The sequence below is a fragment of the Zerene cesonia genome, chromosome 4 (assembly GCF_012273895.1).
Source record: "Zerene cesonia ecotype Mississippi chromosome 4, Zerene_cesonia_1.1, whole genome shotgun sequence".
Taxonomy (NCBI): Eukaryota; Metazoa; Arthropoda; class Insecta; order Lepidoptera; family Pieridae; genus Zerene; species Zerene cesonia.
In genome coordinates, this window is record NC_052105.1 from 6,840,687 (window position 1) to 6,859,459 (window position 18,773).

Sequence of the window (18,773 nt, forward strand, 5' to 3'; positions counted from 1 at the left end):
TATGTATGTACTACGGACAAAACCAGGGCAGACTATTAATTGACAAACATTATAAGAAGATGAATAAGAAATTCTAATAGATTCATGTTCATGTTAACTTTATGTCACGCTCTTTACATAATATTTTTCAATTATTTATGTTAATTGTTGTTTCAAATCCCAACTGTTTCGTTCAATAATCCGTCGCCTTACAGATGTGTCTAGAAATCGACGTATTGTAGACTAGACTGACGAGTTAAGAGGCCAAATGCAAATTGCAGGTATCAGTTCGAATAGCTGCCACTCAAGATTAGCCTTTGTTACCAGCACAATAGCATTCAATCAAGTATAAATATGTACATTGGATTTGTAACTAACTTCTAGGCTGTTATTTACTTATCAACATACATAGTACGTGTCGTGAACAGTAGTGGTGTAGTGGTTCAGGGCTTCGACTTGAATTAAATAGATTCGGAACCACATAAGTATACAAAACTAGCGATCCGCCCCGTTATCGTTCGTAGTACATATATAGCCTATAGCCTTGATCAATAAATGGGCTATATAACAATGAAATCATTTTTTAAATCGGACCAGTAGTTCCTGAGATTAGTGCTTTCAAACAAACAAACTCTTCAGCTTTATAATATTAGTATAGATTAAATAGTCCTTTAATCAACATTAAACAAGGGTAGGTTCCGACGTAGTACTTGCGGTTTTAAACTAGTATTTTAAATGCGATTATATATTATAAATATAAGAAAGAAGACTATATGTGGACGTACCTGTCTTAATTTCCTGTAGAGCTTTTTCATCATGCAGACTAGGTAATAATATAGATGATTCGAAGTTATTTATGGTATCATTATAGTAACAGTAAAGTTACTATGGTAACACATAGAAATAAAAGTATTTCACTATTATTAACGGTATAATGTTTCTCTAAGAGGAGTTTTAAAATAAATCTTAAATCAGTTTTTTTATACTTTTAACCCCTCGAAGCAGGTTATTAACAAGTTTTATTTAATGGTTTTCCACGCTATCTATAATTCTAATAAAACGTTTTAGTTCATGTTTCATATAAAGTAAAGACAGCCATGCTTTATAAGCTATCCATTCACTTGATTAACATCATCTAAGCTACATCGCAGTGTCACGCGTAGGTCGTGATAACTGAACTGGGCTTAGCTAAATCTAGGGTTCAAAATTTATGTAGATCCAGCCGTTTTGACATAACACCTAAGTGACAGCGGGACACGTAGCTTATTAAACCTTTGACATGTTTACGAGCTTTTATATAACTTGACACGTTCACAGTCCGCATTTTTGGATCTTAAATTATTTTATGTTCCGAGTTGACGCGGTGTATTTTCAAAAATTGCTTTTTAGGAGTTGCGTTTTTTTAAAGATATTTTACAAATTACTAATCGTAAAATGAAAAAATTTAAACGGGCCTACGTTTATTATAATCTATACCCTTCTATGACTACCATACAGTAGTCATATAGTGCAATGGAATAAACTTTAGTCTTATGAGACTATATTATTTAGAGGATATGTTTGTGTTACTCTTTCAGGCATAAACCTCTGCATTAACTTTGATGATACTTTTAAATAAAAAAACTTCCATTTGTCTGTGAGTTAGTGTGCATGGAACCACGACATAGCTAGTAACATATATAAAACAATCTGCACCCGGCAAACGCTGTTCTGCCTTACTCTTATCATTTAGGGGGATGAAAAATAGATGTTGGCCGATTCTCATAGATACCGAATAAGCACAAACAATTTCATCAAAATCGGTCAAGCCGTTTCGGAGGAGTATGGCAACGAAAACTGTGACACGAGAATTTTATATATATAGATATCTTTAAACGAGCAATTCTTGTGTATGTAACGATTTTCATGAAATTTAGTGTATAGGGGGTTTCGGGGGCGATAAATCGATCTAGCTAAGAATCTTTTTTAGAAAATATCGTATTCGTGTTTTATTCGTGTTTTATCGACTTAAACTTACTTTTTTAACAAATAGGAGGCGTTTGAGTAGTCCCAATTTATTATGACTCTTCCTAACATCTACTGGCGAATAATAATACTATTTTTGGCGAATAATTAAAGTTAAAACAATAAAAAAATATCCGTTATCCAGGTACTTAGATTAAATAGCCAATAACACAAGGGATACAGCAAATGTCAAAAAGCGAGAAGTTTGCGCGCCAATGAGTATAACTGGGCGAAGGTTAGTGTAATACCGCTACATGTAAATCAAATGCGATATTCTGGCGCAGATAAAGAGGTTATATGCCAAATTGACATTGGTTATGGACCACGGAATTGCTCGTCCGCGATATTTCCGCTATGTATGCATGTTGGTTTCTCTTAATGTTATTCTTTGTATGATTTTTGTTGTATTATTATTACATATAACATTTCCTATTGTTTTTAAATAACAGAGAATAATGATATTTAATTAATAAAGACGCATACAATAATAATACAACATTGCTTGTCCGAATTTACGTACTTATATAGATTCAGGTAGAATCAGATTTATTATGATGCAGATGAAATCTTCGATGAATAGATCCCTTGATTCTTTAACGAAGGAATACATTTTTGTGATTTTTCTATGAAAAAACTAAATCTATTGTTAACATTTATATAAACGTTCCTAAAGGTTTCCCTTAATTCCATAGTCACTTTTACAAAGCTACGATACATACAAAGACAGCTTGTTATTTGGAAACTAAACGGATTCAAACTGTTATTCATTCAAACAGACTTCACTTAAATCGTCAACTAAATGCATTATATCATTTTCCAACTCTATAAAAATATCATTGCGTAATTAGACATTCATATACTACAGTAAAATTTATCAATATAAAAATCATGCAATAGATTCTTGATATTGTTTTAATAAATAAACGCTGAGTTACATCGACGCACTGAAAAGCAACAAAGCGAAAGAACTTAGGAAGGAACAAAAATATTTCAGACTAATACAGACAATTAATATAAACAATGTGATAGAAAATAACAATACTTTTACGATATCGCCGGCAAAGGAGCTGGTAAGCCACCTGATGGTAAGCGCTACCTTCGCCCATGAACATTAGCAAAGGCGTAACTTCATTACAGACTTTAAGTCTCTTCAGTAGGTATTATTGAATTTAAATGGGATGGTATTGAGTAAAGATTAACGAGGGGATAATGAAAAGGACTGCGAAGGGTAAAGAAAATGAAGGGAAGGTAAAGGAGGGGAAGGAAAAGGAGAACTACGTACGTCACAACATAAACAACGTTGTCTATTAGAAAACAGTCCCAAACACGTTATAGCAAAGGCATTATAAGAAGCTTTCTCTCTGCAGTACAGAATTGAATTGTGTTCATACCAGCGCACTGGGGAAATGGAAATTACTAGAATGCAACGAGTACACGTCTTAAGTTACTATTGTTTTGTATATTTAGCTAAGGCTTGGGTTGCACAGATTAATCTGATTACATTTTTCATATATGGGCACGTTTTTCACTTCAGCTAGAATTGGTATTTTCTTTAGTTTCTGTTTGTAAAACTAAACTGTCTCCAAATTGTCATAGGAAGTTTAAGTGTGAACGGAAAGGAAAAGATTTCAAATAAAAAAGATCCTGACGAATTGAGAACTCCTCTTTTTTTAAATCGGTTGATAAACAACTGTTGAATATAAAACAGTAAATGATAAAACAAAATTCCTACTAAAATTATAAATACTAAAGTAACTGTCTGTCTCTTCTTCACGTTTAAATCACTGAACCGAAATTTGATACAGGTATAGTTTACAGGCATAATAGTTTGCCGAAAGCTAGTTATTAGATATATCTATTAGTAACTTTAAGAATACCAACTAAGAGGATATATAAGGTTATTTCTAAGTATATCTTCTACAAATAAAATCATAAACAAATTATAATCCAAACGATTCCATCAACCGATAAACTTAACATTCTAACTACGTTCGATGCGTCGAAAACAATTCTACATTCCCTCCAAATCTTTGGCCGGTACCCAGAACGTTCCAGACGTTTGTCTTTATTCACAAAGGAAATCAAAAATACCTTTTCTGCGGCAGACAGGTCGAATCCCTGTGCGCATATAGCCGGGCCCCTATTCCAGTATATGCATATACTTAGTAAAGGATTTCTGTTTATTGGAACAAACCGACGTGGAAATCTGAGCAATTTTTTGCTTAAAGCTTGGCAATATGGCGTTTTAAAATCAAATTCAAATATTTATTTATTCATTTAGACTTATTCTAGAAGCAAATTTGAATCGTCATAACATAGTTTTACCATTAACCCCGGTTTGGAAGGTTTCTACAGAGAGGATATGGCTATAAACTTTATAGTTACTTTTTTAAAATTGTATCAATTATAAATAATTTTATATATCATAATAATGATGCCAAAGAACTGTCCTGTGATTCTTAAGGGACAGCATTTTCTTGTAGCATCTTCCGTATATCAAACTCTATTAAACTCTTCTTATATACAATGGTTGTCTGGAGGATATCGGTTTTCAGCGATAATGCCGCCTGATGTACCGCTCTTCTTTGTTTTGGTTTATGACGTCTGCTTCTTTATTTGTGTGAGTGCATAAGAGTATTACATGTTATATATTATATATCATATATTATGTATTTGTTTATTTATTTATTAATGCTATTCTTATTCCTGTGAACTACCTCCGACTAACTACTTACGACTTAAGTAATCGTCAGTAGTCATCAAAATCTGTTCAGTAATTTACGCATGAAGGAGTAGCAAACAAACAGACATTCTCACAAGGTTTCGCATTTATAACATTAGGATACCTTTATTGCTAAGTCCCTTTCTAGTTTAATCTTTCGTACGTGGTAGTCGAGCACGCTTCGGAATGGATTCTTATGCCTCTCTAAATGTTCATGGGCGGTGGTAGCGCTTACCATCAGGCGTCTCACAAGCTCCATTGCCGACTGTGACATAAAAAAATATAAGGCAGTATCTTCAACAGCTGAATGGGTACCTATAAAAAAAATAAATACATTCTGTACTCACCCTTATCTGGATCAAAAGTCAGTCAGTTGTCGTGCTCCGCATGCAACTAATCAGCGCTAATTGCACGTGTATAAAGGAATTATATTTATACCATTCCTCTAATTAGTTATATGGAAAATCGTATGTGTAGGGACCTTTATTTAATTTATTTGTGATCTTAATAGGCTAGATTAACAAGACAAGAAGTGATGCCGTTTTTACTCAACTGATAGAACTCGTCGATAGCACATCTTAACATTTTTCTATGAAAAATTAAATCTAGGTGAGATTCGAATCCGCGTGCTTCGCTTTACCGTGGCTACGTCTAACCTCTCGGCGACCCTTAATATAAGGGGCACCCCAAAAACAAGAAAGGGTAAAAGAAATGCGGTAACTGAACTGCGGGGCATATGCGACCCATAGATATAGCCCAAACAAATAACGGATTTATATGAAAACTAGCTGCGCCTAGCGGTTTCACCCGCGTAAGTCCGTATCCCGTAGGAATATCGGGATAAAAAGTTGCCTATACATTATTCCAGTTCTCCAGCTGTATGCGTTTCAAATTTCATTACAATCAGTTCAGTAGTTTTTGCGTGAAAGAGCAACAAACACACACATCCTTACAAACTTTCCCATTTATAATATTAGTAGGATTCCTCCATTGATTAAGGCTGTTCGACCTGCCAAAGATATAGGCATGTATAATCATATACATACAAAGCTTACGCTAGCAGAACATTACCCTTCTTCTGTCGCAGTCGAGTAAAAATATAACAACAATTGTTCTAGCGTGAAAAAAGGTCTATTTAGAATTCCACTTGAAACTCTCAACGAACTATCAATTTCAATAACACCTTGCTTAAATTTAAACTAAAATTTAAACCGTCTGGTTAATACAGAATAAATAGCGATAGAAATGTTTAGACACTTTTATTAGTCTGTTTAAAGGCGAATTGTCGTAAAATTTTACCTTTATTTCTGGAGTTTCAAAGAGCTTTGAGACGCGATCGGTTGTTTTGTTTTTATTTTAAGCGTAAACTGGATTTCATGATTACAAAGGCGTTAAGAGTGTTTCACTGTTGGAAAAACTTTAAATGAGGGCTTATTGGTCCGCCATTTGCTATTTAAATGAAATTATGTCATTTTCAAACCTCGATCTTATACCTAATTATATAAATCTTTAAATCGATAGCTTATACCTAATTATATAAATCTTTACTTCCTATTTTAATAATTAATCATATTAATCTATACTAGACGTAAAGTTGGTAAATGAGTGAGTTTGTAGGGAATAATCTCTGGATCCATTCAATCGATTTTAAAAATTATTTTACAAATTAATTTACGAAAGTCATGTTATCTTATAGTGTCAGAGGCTATATTTTATTTTGTATTTTTCCCAGAACAACCCGGACGGAGTCGGGACGAGCGGTTAGTTAATAATAAAAGTACAGCTGATGAGTTTGTTTCTTTGTTGATTTGAACTCTTATCTAAGTAACTAATGATTCGATTTAAAAATTTAAAAACTGTCTCAGTACGATATATATATATATATATATATCGTACTGAGACAGTTATATATATATATATATATATATATATATATATATATATATATATATATATATATATATATATATATATATATATATATATATATATATATAATATTATATATGTATAATATTTAGTTTAAATACCAATTTGCTTTTAAAATATCTATAAGTATGTTTGTATTGTTTATATAATGTATGCATGTATGTTTATTTCTTCTGACTGGCACTCCAACAAGGGGCTACTGAAAATCAGCGCTGCGCATAACGCGTAGCACACGCTGAGTAGTTACCCTTTTTAGCACCACACCGTTTAGTCATAAGTACACTTTTTAATTTTAATTTTAATTTAACTGTAAATGTGGTGGTGATAAATAAACATTTCTTTCTTTCTTTCTTTCTTACGACGTGGATGAAACCGCGGGACACCGCTAGTTACTATCAATAATGTTAATTAACGTGATTTGCCTACAATTTTTAAAATAACTATTTTATATTGATAAAGGGATCAACTAAATGTAACTATGTAATATAAGAAGTAAGTGTAGTGAGCATAAGTGTTGAAACGGCTCCACAAGCCATATGGGACATTAAGTCACACCAGTATCTTTCACGTATTACATCATCATCATCAGCTGTTATTTGTCCCCACTGCAGGGACAAAAACCTGTGATGATTGTATAAGGATAAAATATATGTCATTTTCATTTGTTGTAATAAATTCGCGCCACCAATAAAGTCTTTGATATTTAATTATGAAACTGGTTTTTATTTAAAAACTATCGGCTACCCCCTAAACCTAAGTTAAGCCCCAGCTTCGCCCGTGGTACATATATATGGTCTATTGCCTTTTTCAATAAATGGCCTTTCTAACACTGAAAGAATTTTTCAAATCGGACTAGTAGTTACTGAGATTAGTGCGTGCAAACAAACAAACAAACTTTTCAGCGTTATAATATTAGTATAGAAAGCAACATATTTTGTTGTTAAAAGGGGTATGATAGACTCTTATTTACAGACGACGTGCTTGGTTACAAAACGCTCCCATAAAATTTGTTTTAATAATTATTTTGTTTAAAGAATCCTTTCTGTTGAACCTCTTTCTAAGTTTTAACACGAGATTTAAAAAACGTTCTCTTCCCACGTACACCAAACATTGTTGAAGTTTGTTTGTAAAAAAAAAGATTTAAAAAACTTATTTTGACTCTTTGTCTGGCTTTCGCCGAAGTATAAATTTACGTCAGTAAATCATCGATATAAATAACCCTTTAAAATCTTAAGTTTCATTTCTTTCCTGATCATAATACATCAAATCCATAAAGACGTAAGTCCGTTTAAATTTACGTACAAATGTATTACAAAAATCTATCACGATAGAACTTAAATTTCGAATAGCATCAGCAGTTTGATTATGACAAGTTGATGAAGGAGCAGTCATAACTCGACAATTCGAAATTCGAAAGTCTACGGCTTTAGGAATTCCATTCGGCCTGCTAACAGTGTATCGAGTTTTGACCATGCCTCTGTCAAAATGTAACTTCGGATAGCTACAATATTTCTGCTTTAAATAATGTACGCACGCACACACACACAAACACACACTTACATACACATGCATGCACTTTTTTTTTTAATTTTAAAATACTTAATTGAAAAAAAAAAAAAAAACTGTAAGAAACTGTAATTTACAAAAATGTGAGGGATTCTAAAGCCTGTAACACAGTTTTTACTAACACAGGCTTTAGTTTCTACCAATATAATTGTATTATTTAACAGTTTTAATACAGACTTTATTATTATTAAAAAAAAAAAAAAAAAAAATGTTAGAATGGATCTTTGACGTATATATTTGACGTATATACATCTCTATATATAGAAAATTCTCGTGTCACAATGTTACTTACCATACTCCTTCGAAACAGCTGGGTCGATTTTGATGAAATTATATGTGTATATCGGGTAGGTCTGAGAATCGGCCAACATGTTTTTATCATGCCCCTAAATGATAAGAGACAGGCAGAACAGGGTTTGCTGGGTCAGCTAGTATTATACTATAATAATCTGGATACAAAAAAAATGTTCTAATAAATTTTATATAGAATGTTTTATTGTAACTATTCACCTAAGTCAATTCACATTATCGAGTAAGTTGAGTTCTTGAAAATATAGACGAACACTGATTCAAAATCCGCTGCGTAAATAAAAATATTTTTCCTGATAGCCTGTCAGCCAGACATACAAAGAGATACTTTTTGTTAACGACTAAATACAGGAGTAGATTTTTTATTTTCAATCGATGAATTTCTAGGACAGCTTTACTATATCTATATAAAAAGGCCCAACAATATAATACAATACAAAATTCTATGCCAAAACAATTTAAATATTCATACTCACACATTTTTTTTTATAAATTAAAATCTACATTTAATCATTAGTGTCGTAATTTAAGGTAAACACAGCTATACCAATATTTTATATAAAAATAAAATTTAAAATACTAACAATAAAAACCAAACTTTAATATAAATGGCCTTGAGAACAATTCTTTTTCAATGGGCTTATTTTACTAAAATGAACATCTGTGTCATATTATTAAAGTTATATATTCTATAAAAAAAAAACAAAAATTAGTTGTAAGAGGTGTTCGAATCTCCACTCTAACATCCACACAAGATAAATACACACACACACACACACACACACCGTATAAATCGCTCGTTTATTTCCAACTAAATATTGTTTTAACACGAAACTAGTGTTTTCATTCTAGGTAAATTAAAGAGAATCGGTTTGTATAGAACCCGACAAATGCTGAAAGAGTAATATCCTTTTATTATGGAAACAATGTGCGCGTTTGTTGGGCTAGAAAATAATATAAATGGAGCTATTTTATGTGAATACTTCAGCTGAATTAATCCACTAACGTAGGAATAAATTCTCGGCATTTTGTCACATCTTGAAGCGCTTGTACTATAAGCAAAGAGAGTGCATCAAAATAAATAGAAGATAAAAACATAAAAAAACGTCACACCACAATCGTCGCATATGATTCTCTCGCAATCCGTAAAAATTCCCTTTTTCACATCAACCGATCGATCTATGAAATTCCCTTTCCGTTTAACAAATGGACTCGCGTCTAGGGCTAAAAAACGCGACGACACCGTTTCCCTTAATCCCGCCTTAAATGACAAAACACGATCGCCTCACCCCCCACTAATTCGCGCCAACGAGAGACAAATGGCGGTATTATTGTTACAAATGACTACCAGCTTCCTAACCAGGATTAGTAAATGCGACCATGACAATGGATTTTTGCAGCTATTGTGTCTTTAGGGAATTCCCGTGGTGACGGAAACGGAACACGTTCGTTATTTATGATTGATCCTTTATTTTAATTTCTCTCTGTACAACCGGTTGATGGAAGAATAAAAATAAGAATAAAAAAAATAAGATAAAAGAATTCGCTATTCAGCGGTAAGACCGCCATATGTTATAATGTGACCTAGGTTAATCATAATTTGTAATTTTATTCAGGTTAATTATGTATAAATAAATAAATCAGCTGGCCTACACTTCCCAGACATTATCTATGAGGTTATCCAAACTATTATAATTATACGTGACCAATCAACCAAAATCCATTCGTTCATCCATCGTCACAAACTATCTTATTAATAAAAATAATAAAAAATTAGTGTGATATTGAACACAAAGAAATAATTCTATAAATATTAAAGGATCAGTAAATTTAGTAATAAATGTAGTTTATGATCTTTCAATTATAACCGTCGATCTATGACCTTAAATTGTTATAAATATATGAATAAAAAACATTTCTAGTCATAGAACTACAGATTATAAAAATATTAATACATCATCATGAAAAAAAAATTGTTTTTCTCTAGAACATGGAACAAAAACTATACTAAAATCGAATTCGATTTATTTGAAATTCCCTTACCGGCTGTCATCACCGGAGGATAAAACCTTTGTAATTTCAAAGTTATGGATGGTTTTAAACTTTACAATGGACTGCGTTTTCTCTTTGATTTAGTGGACGAATTTAAGCGGTAAGGAAAAGTTTAACAATTTAATTGGGGATAAGTTTTAGCGATAAAATGTTTAATGGTTATGAAAATCTTGCGAAAATCGTGTTCGGGTATATCGTTTTAAAGGGAATTCATTAAATGCATGTTTGGTCAATTATATAATATTTATAATGTTATCCTACTAGTCCTACTAATATTATAAATGCGAAAGTTTGTAATGATGTGTGTGTGTGTTTGTTGCTCTTTCACGTAAAAAAACGCACGCTTCTGAACCGATTGCAATTTGGTACGTAGACAGCTGGGCAACTGGAATAACATATTATAAGCTTTTTCCTTTCCTTTCCAGATATTCCTACGGGATACAGGCTTACGTGGATGAAGCCGCGGGGCGTAGCTAGTATTATATAATTATAATATAATGTTTATCGTCCTACATAAAAAAGGTTTGCAATAAATCTTGGACATAATAAATATGAATGCAAAATACTGTTCTCGACCAATATATAATTTTAGAAGAACTACAGAGTTTTGTTTTGTAACAGAGTAGAAAATGCTTGTATAATTATGATTTAAAGGCGACTTATTTAACTATTGGCACGCGCGAAGCACTTAATCAGGACAAAAATGTCATATAATTTTCTAATGAAGTTGAACCAATAATAACCAGTTATATTATTCGCAAGGAAACTGATTTCAATTAAACAAAACCGCATCAAAATCGGTCCCTCCGTTTGACTGCTACGATGCCACAAACAGACATCGCCGTCGAACTTTGAACACCGATCTTTTTGCGTCGGGGGCTAAAAACACAATCTAGACAAGGTAAAGTTTGCGATTCTTTCTATAATTAATTAACCGCAGAAACCTGAAGGAAGATCGGCGAAGTTCAAACAAAGCAGAGTTTGTTCGTAAAAGTTCGCTTAAGGTGCGTTCACAGGTTTCCGTTTAACCTATATTTGTGTTAACTTGAGAGGAAGTTACATTTCTATCTTTGAAAATTTAGTATTAATACGTATTTATGTAATCAATTATTTTGTAGCATGCTACAATATTACGCTGGTCCTCAGTGGGGTGTGGTACATCCCTGGTGCGAACTGGCCTAGTTAAATTATACATTAAGTAGAAAGAAAACCAAAAAATTATACATTAATTTCCTCCGCGTGTTGTACTTTATTTTATTGAACAGGCTATTTTGTTGAGTATCAATACCAAGTACATTTTTTTTTTTACAATGTCAATTTATTTTTCGGCAATATGTACTGTAAAGAATAAATAATTAAAAAAATAAATATAAAACAAAGTACCTTTCGGACGTGTGTATCCTTAGATCTTTAAAGTTGCGCAAAAGATTTTGATGGGTTCTTTTTATTAGATAATGTGATCCAAAAGAAAGGTTTATATGTAAAATACATAAAAAATAGAAGTGGTATTACTCCGAATTCAACGCGTGCGCAGCCGCGGGCAAAAACTAATTAAAAAAAATCACAATATAACAAGCCAACCGAACCCTCTCCTTAAGTCATCCGACGCGCTGTTTGAAGCCATTAATCAAGGCAGGCCGACGTTTCCGACTTACCTTAATTACTAGAAAAACATAATAAATTATGACGCAGTGTCACCTGTCCTGGGTATTTATCATCCTACTAATATTATAAATGCGAAAGTTTGTAAGGATGTGTGTGCGTTTGTTGCTCTTTCACGCAAAAACTTCTGAACCGATTGCAATGAAATTTGGTACGTAGAGAGCTTGACAACTGGAATAACATATAGGCAACTTTTTATCCCGATATTCCTACGGGATACGGTCTTACGCGGGTGAAACAAGGCGCAGCTAGTTTTACATAAAAATGCAACACAAGGTTGAAGGATTTTGTCTTATTTTGACTGGAAGTCTTATGTCCAATGTAGAATCGAAGTGCACGTGAAGAAAGGTGTTTGGGATGCAGACGAATTGCACGTCTGCATCGATGATCAATTGTTCGAGCTTTTAATCAGTACCGAGTTTAAATCTCTCTGTATCAAGGAACCGGTCGATATTTTTAATTTAACAATAACTTATTATTACACTAACTGCGCCCCCTTCACCTACGTAAGTCCGTATCCCGTGAGAAAATCGGGATTTAAAGTTTCCTATAAGTTATTCCAGCTGTCCAGCTGTCTACGTACCAAATTTCATTGCCATCGGTTCAGTAGTTTTTGCGTGAAAGAGTAACAAACTCACACACATCCTTAAAAACTTTCGCATTTATAATATTAGTAGGATAGGATTCGGCAGTGTATATAGTTTATTATCAGCTGCTATCTCCACAACAACTGAACTATTGAAAAAACTAAATTATATAATTGATAATGAAAACAAATGAAGCAACCTGTCACAAGCTAAAAGCTATCACGATTGCGCTCGTAAGCAACAAGAAATCGTTGAAGTGCGTGTCGGATTCGCAGCACTGGGGGTTTTGGACAAACAAACTAAAGAACAAAAAATCTGGACACCTATCAAATTTTTTATTTTTTATTTATAGCAGCAACATAAATATATCGTCTCTATGACAATGTCGACTGTCCAACTATCACGGTTTATACATGCAGTCTGGTGAGAGACATACGGACAGACAAACAGATAAACAAACGGACAGCGTTGTCTTAATAATAGGGTCTCGTTGTACCCTTTTTGAAATAAAAAAAGAGTGAAGTCCCGTGTCCCCTACTGGGGTATGGGGCAGATGATATACATCTGTTTCACTGATCGATTTTCTTTATGGACAAGTAGGTGATCAACCTTCTGTGTCCTGCCAGACCGAGACATTTTTTTTTATTGTCCCCACCGGGAATCGAACCCAGGACCCCTCGGTTCTACGCTCACGCGTTTACCACTGTACCAAGGAGGCGTCTTTTTAAATAAATGCGTTTTTTTTTTTAAATAAACAAAACATTTATTTTAAAGCACACAACAAATATTTATTGATTCATATAACCTCTAGGTATGTAACCTATATATAAAAACATTCGAAAAAAATTACCGTCTTTTGAAAATCATCGCAAAGAATAACGTTTCACGATAACCTACTTTAATTATAGCACCATAAGGTATTAATCTGCAATGTCAATGCTGATGCATTCCGCCTGCCAATATAGACCAGCCCCTCAGTGATTTATAGCCCAGTTTTGTACCACATAAACTCAACTGGAGTAGATCCAGAATTCGACGATTATAAAATCTATAAAGCGTTTCCAAGTTTGTTTGCCTCCAGCTATTTGGAAGCCTCTCCGTTAGGCAGATTATAAGCGTACGGGTTTATTATGTTTTTATCAATTTTTTCGCAGATTCGCAATATGATCGCAGAACGATGTTACTATAACAGTTTTATTCGAAGGGATCAATTGGATAAAACATTTCAAATGTATATAAAACAATGCATTGTTTGGCTCAAATTTAATAAAAGTCGATATTCGAGACTAATACTATATTTAATACATCGTCACTATATCTTCTTCAATACGTCAATAGAATCCGCTAGATTTTTAGTATTGTACTGTTATTTGTTATACATTATTGTACACATATCTACTCCTTTATCGTGTCGCTCTTACCACAGCGGTTGTGGTCATCAAGTGGTATCAGGGTTAGATTTAACTCGCTTCACAATGGTCCGTTCCGATGTTATTGCATCTCTGAGTAGTATATGTCTGCTACTAATCATTATAATTAAAATACTAGAAGTGGTGGCTCAGTGGTGAGAACCTCCGACTACAAAATCGATAAGTCGGCAGGAAATAAATTGATTTTCAAAGAAAAACATTGTGAGGAAAGCGCCATGTCCAAGAATCAAAAGTTCGAAGACATGTGACATCTGCCAACCCGCACTTGGCCAGCGCGGTATATTATGGCCTGAACCCTCATAAGAGGCCTGTGTCCCAGCAGAGGGAACATATATGGGCTGATGATGAATTAAAACACTGACGATACAGCTCGCGGATAAGCAGCCTAACCAAACTTTACGTAACTGAGGCTTTTCGCGCATTCCATTGCCAAAATACCGCGACTAGGTCAGTTAAATATATCGCATCGCTATACTTCCAAATACTATTGAGTTTTACAGGTTCCAAAAAATATTTCTAATGCTGTTCCTACAAAAAAACGTTGTGCAAACTCACGGCACTAAGGGTTCCGTTAGTTAAAAGAGTATGGAAAAAATTGGTCAATCGTCATCGAAAATTAATGTTCGTGCTATCGCTTGACTTAATTTTTATTTCTTGTTATAGCGGCAACAGAAATAATATGTATTATTATATAATACATATACAATGTCCTAAAATTTAACTGTTCACCTATCACAGTTCGTTGGATACAGGCTGGTGACAGACGGACATACGAACACTAAAGTCTTATTAAAATACTCCCGTTTTACCCTTTGGGCTGTAAAGAAATCTCTCTGGTCTATTACAGGTGCAGGGGTTAATGTAATTCATAAGAATCTAGAAAAAAATTCATTAATTCATTTCGATTAATTTGCTTCCATTAATTAAAGCAATAATTCATTAAACTCCGGTTTCATATTTCATTCCGTCACTTAATCGTATACATTGATTACAAAATAAAGATGGCGGAGGACAAATTTCCAATTTCCCGCCCTACTTTTCAGCTAAGAACAGCCTTCTGAGATTCAATCCGGTTTGTAGGTCGCCAACTCACCAGTATGAAAAATTAAACTTTATTCCATTCTCTGATTCATTTTAACGTACCATGATGAAATTTCTATCTGTTTTGTGTTATTTAATATTAATATTTTTATATCCCTACATTGAACAATTCTAACTAAAACTAATCAAAGTTAGAAGCTGAAGAGTTTGTTTGTTTGAACGCGCGAATCTCAGGAACTATGAGATAAATTTTAAAAACTCTTTCACCGTTGGATATGTACGTGATCCTTGAGTTCTATGGATTTTAATTGTATCTTTTATATGCACGGGCAAAGCCAGGCGGGGCACTTGTAAAAGAATATGAGGAAAAATCGCCTATCCACATAATTAATACGATTCATTTAATTACATACGATTAAATACATCAATACCACTATTATACTAATAAATTTTATTAAAGACAATACATAATTCTACAGTTATATAAACGATCTCTTTAATATTTTGAATATTATCATTCGCCATAGAATGCCAACCTAAACTTCAACGATTTCAGTACCTTAAAAACATATATAAATAATTAAATGAAATGCCGCACTTTATTTTAATAACAAACATTAAAAGCTAGCTGCGCCCATCAAAATAACGGCCTAGTTTTACGTCCGAAACTACTCTCCAGGCAACTATGAAGAATTAAGGTTACAAACTACAACTCAACTGCCTTCCCTTTTCCCCGTCATTAACTATGCCTTTGGGTGTTAATGTTATTTTGAAAATAAGCAAATCATTGTATACTCACCAAGCAAACAGGGCATCCTACTAATATATAAACGGGTAAGTTTGTAAGTATAGATGTAATGTATGTATGATTGTTACTCATTCACGCAAAAACTACTAAACCGTTTGCAATGAAATTTGGTACGTAGACAGCTGGATAACTGGAATAACATATAGGCAACTTTTTATCCCGTTATTCCTACGGGATACAGACTTACGCAGGCGAAACCGCGGGGCGCAACCGGTTTAATATAAATTTTAAATAATATGAATAAATTAATTATTCAATTGATCTGTGCATGTGATCGATACGGTGAAGGAAAACACGGGAGGAATCCGTGTCCAAGAATTATATTTTTGACGACATGAGATAACCGCCGAAGTAACCACTAGGGTGGTTATAGTCTGATATAAGGACAGTGTCCCTTTTGTACATATAAGGACTGATGATGGTAAATATTATAATTAAAGGAATTTGCCTCGACTGTAACAGGATGCATCCGTGCGGGATTCCAGCCATTCGTCCTGACAGTTGTCAAGCGGACTTCACCATATATTGTTTACTGATTTGTGCGTTATATTACGTAATGCATTACACAAATAAGACAAATTCGACGGAAAACTGACACAATGAGAGAACTTCCCAGTCTTTTACAAATCTGCAGGTGTATACCTATTAAAATTACCAAAAAGAACCTACATCTTTACTGAGTAACCGCTAATTAGTAATTTAATATTACTACTAGCAGTAATTTTCTATCCCGAGTCAACCAAGTTCAAGATTAAGTTAACAGGTCCTCCTAGGTACCATCTTCGCACCATCTTCAATCACATCTTGCATCATCATCATCATCATCAGGCCGGCAAAGCACTTGTGACACCTCCAGTGTCGCAAGTGTTTATGGACGGTGGTAACCACTTTACATCAGGTTGCCCACCTGCTCCTTTGCTTGCCCTGCTATAAAAAATACGTCTTCTTTTACAAGACATACGTGATTATAATATAAGGGAAATTTTTCATAAAAAAGCCACGGCAAGCAGCTACTAGAACCTAGCTAAAACTAATGCTTCCTGCATTAGATAAGTAATTCAATCCTATTTGCAGTAAATTCACTGATAATATATGATAATGTTATGTAACGCCTCCGCGCTGGTACAATGTTATTGCTTATTAATTATTGGAATATTCAATTGTAATGGACAGTTTCGCTTTGAAATTCAGAGCTTGGTCTATAATGTACGCACTGTGAGAATTAAGTATTCTCTTAGTTGCTGTTATAATACAACCCGGCCGGATTAGCTAGAAAATTCTAGCATGACTGCCGATTGGAGGTGTTTTTGTAATCAATATATTATGTTATATATTATGCTATATATTATGTTCCCTATATCTATGAGGGTTCGGGCCATAATCCAACGCAGTGGCCAAGTGCAGATTGGCAGATGTCACATGTCGTCGAACTTTTATATTCGTCGACACGTCGGTTTCCTCGCGGAGTTTTCCTTCACCGTTCCTAACAGGATGATAGAAAAATGTGAATAATACGCATCTAAATAGAAAAATCAATGGTTTCATCGGTCTCCCACTGCAATAGAACGTAACCTAATCAATAACGCAAAGAAGCATACAAAGATACGAAGCTTTTAAATCCCTTAAAACTGCGATAATATATTCCCAAACACACATACGATACACGCAAACCCACACAAGAAAACAACACAAAGAAACGAACACAATGCACATAATTAATACCAACACTTCCAACAAATGAAGTGTAAACCGAACAGTACCAGGAATAGATTTAAAACAAAACCTCTCATGAATGTTTAACGAGCGTTTATGTATTCCACTCTCGGATATCTGGGAAATCTGAAAATGTCACGTTAAGGGACTTCGTCGTCCGTTTGTTTGTGATAGCTCTTAAATTTACGTTTTAAGGTTGCAGGTTGAGCTTATGAATGCACTCGCGGTTTGCGGAATGTGAACGTTGTTTCAATGTAAAGAGAAATTCGTTGTTTACGAATGTATTTTTTGTGTCATAGCAAACGATCAGGGGCCAAGTCTATTTTAGTAAAACGACACACATTTAACAGTCTATTACGATACAAGTATCATTATAACATAATGCGTATTCAAAAACTAAATCGTAGCCATAATAGTATCATATATAAACTGCAATGGTGATGAGACAGTTCTGAGTGTTGCCAACTAAAATATCCCTTGACAGAATGATGGTACGGCAATATAGTTGAGATTGGATTGTATTACAATGGAACATTGATTCTTTGTGAGCTGTTGGATCGCCTGACGGTAAGCAAACCACTGTCTTGAACATTTACAAAAGTAGGGTCTCTATAAGCGCATGGTTCGCTTTTGAGAGAAATAAGGAGTAAATATGTCATAATTTTATTTCCAAACAAAAATGCCTCTATTACAAAAAATGTAACAATAATTATACTTAAAAATAATTACGCGGAAAAGATTTTTTTATAGGATACTTTGCAAAGAAGCTGGTGGGTCAACTAATGGAAAGCGATCAGCACCATAGATATTTTAAGATTAGAATAAGAAGAATACAAAATTGATTGCTATATCTAACAAGCTCCCCAATTAGCGAACCTCTTTCATCCTTTCTCCAAACATTGCATTAGCTATGTTCCTTTCATTTGCTTTGTTTATATAAAAATAAAAATGAAATAATACTAATTACGCCT